This window comes from Procambarus clarkii, chromosome 63 (assembly GCF_040958095.1).
Source record: "Procambarus clarkii isolate CNS0578487 chromosome 63, FALCON_Pclarkii_2.0, whole genome shotgun sequence".
Lineage (NCBI taxonomy): Eukaryota > Metazoa > Arthropoda > Malacostraca > Decapoda > Cambaridae > Procambarus > Procambarus clarkii.
Window position 1 is genome coordinate 1,100,942 of NC_091212.1, and position 2,827 is coordinate 1,103,768.

Below are 2,827 nucleotides of genomic sequence, written 5' to 3' on the forward strand. Positions count from 1 at the left end.
CATTATCACACTCGGTGTACGAGCGAGGCATGCTCTGGTTGAAATTGAATTGAAATTGAAATAAGTTTATTGAGGTAAAATACACACAAAGGGATGAGGTAGCTCAAGCTATTCTCACCCCATTCAGTACAACGTGTTAATATATACATAGACACACATCACAAATAAACATATTACCAAACATTCTCAGAGGTAAACATATACATTTCCTCCTTCACAAGTAGTATGGTATCAGACGTACACACAAATACTTTTATGACCTAGGTATACTGTATAGACAATTTGCAAGACACCTGCAGATAATTCAACAAAATATTACAATCTTGGTGCAAAATTCTTATATCTCTCAAGAATATGATCAACGTTTCCGTTGTGACACATCCAGGCTATTTGTTCAGGAACAGTCCTTATCTCAGTGTTTCTATATACATTAATCAACGGACAATCAAGAAACATAATGGGCAGGGTGTGAGACCTTAACATACCACATAGTTTACACTTCGTGTCATTATCATGAACATCTATCCCATATTCCCAGTAATATTTGTACCCAAGCCTGAGCCGCATGTACACAGAGTCACTCCAAGCATTTCTCCTTTTACCATAAGTGAAATGGGTGTTTTGACTCACATACATGTAGTGTTGCATGGTTTGACTACTCTCATACATTATCTCTCTCCTCTCCACTCCCGCCTGTGCCTGAATATTTCTGATTTTGCTTCTTATTTGTCTCATTGTGAATTCACATTCGATGTCCACTTGTGGTTTTGATGTGGCACGTTTGGCCAAGTCATCCGCCACCTCATTGAGCACTATTCCAACATGAGATGGAATCCACATGAATTTCACACTATAACCTTTCAGCTGTATCTCAGTTATTCTTCTCTTACAGTCCTCAACTATAGACATGAAGACTGGGTTTCGACTGTTTAAGGACTCCAGTGCTCCTCGGCTATCGACAAATACAAAACATTTTTGTCGTCATGACGTACTTCCTCCAAACACGCCAGAATGGCCTGCAGTTCAGCTTGTGTGGATGATATATAATTACTAAGCCGGAGTTCAATTATCCTGTCCACAGTCCCAAACTCCATATATTCCCTTATTAGGACACCACACCCGGCCCTGCCATCCTCCGCCACCGACCCGTCACAATATACATGTAAACTGTTGCCTCTTGGTAACCGAGATATCATGCTTCCATACAAACACCGTAATTGTCCCGGTTCATGATGAATCTTTTTCACCTTGAGGGGTACAATTTCGACGTCTATTTTCTGTACTTTCCAGGGAGCAGACATATTACACTGTCGAGAGGGTTTACAGCAGTCAAGTACGTCGTATTCCCTGAGGTCATGAGCTAATCCCCTCGTGTAGCGTGTCTCCCTCAGTTTCCTGGAAGTGTGTACGTCACTCAAGCAGGTCTGAACGCTCTCAAACAGCTTATCCCCTCCTTTTCTCCGCATGAAACGAATAGATACTCTAGTGTTAATGTCACGGACTCTATCACACACACTCTGTAAATTTAATTCCATTCTCATTATTTCAATCATTGCATTTCTTTGACATCCAAGAATAATGCTCTGGTATGATGGGGGTGTGGGTGCTCTCCAATCCACGTTGTGTATGCCTGTGGCCAGCCAGCCAGCCTGAGGCAACCCCTATGTGCGCGCCTCGCCGCTCAGTGGCCAGACAGTGGGGCCACGTGATGGCCACACCCTGGCCACCCGCCTGTGGGCCACCCTGGCCACCCCGCGCGCCAGCTCATCCCACCCCACTCCGTGGCCACCCCTTAGGGCCACGCGGTGGCCACATGCCTTGGCCATCACCTTGGGCCACACTTGGCCACCTGCCCTGGACATCCTAGGGCCACACCTAGTCGACGCACGTGGAGCAAGCTAAATGATCTTCAGCCAGTGAGGTAGTGACCGGGGAAATGAATGTAATGAGAGTGAAAATTGTGAGTATAATTGTTACAGTGTCTCAGGACTGTTGTTAATTCCGGTAACAGCTGTGTTGTCCCATATCGCCTGCCAGGCGAGGAAGCAGCTGAGAGACCGCTGTCTGTACTGACGTCCAGGTGACTGGATGTGATGTACCTGGAGACGGATGTTTACACGGTACTACACATGTAGATGTATATAGATATATGCTGTGTGTAGACTGACTCGAGTATGCAACCGGTCAGTGTAGAGATATACCAATTAAGTGATCCAGTTCTGTCGATTCTATATAATCGTTCAGAGTCTAGATTAATGCCATGTTGCCGCATGTTAATTATATCATTGCAGAGGTAGGCAGGCCAGTGTTGTAGGGTTGTCAGTTACCCTAAGGTCTGTATAATTATGTATATATTTATCTAGTGATATAATTTTCATTGATTAAGAGAATGCCATTTCCATGTGTTTTCATTTGCATGTATATAGATGTACGGTGTTGTGTGGTGAGTCAGTAAATGAGATTGCTGACTTATTGCCTAATGATGTCATTAGCATGTGGGGTATGCTGACAGCATCATTATGTTGTAGGTTTGGGCAGTGTTGTTGTTGGTACACGTAATATTACTGCCCTAGGAGCTGTGTTGAGGGTTTAAGGAGGTCCCTTTGATTATTCAGGGGAATTCACAGTATTTAATGAGAGCAAGCAATTCATTAGTTATAGCCTAATTATGAAAATTAGCGCCAGCTGTCAGCGTAGCGACAGTGTTTTATATTGACGTAAATTGTCTTGCTGAAGTAGTAGTGATTGCACACAGTAGTCCCTTGCAACTGTTGCAAGAGTAGAGGGGCAGTAATGTAGGTATACTTTTGTTGTTGCCTAACTGTGT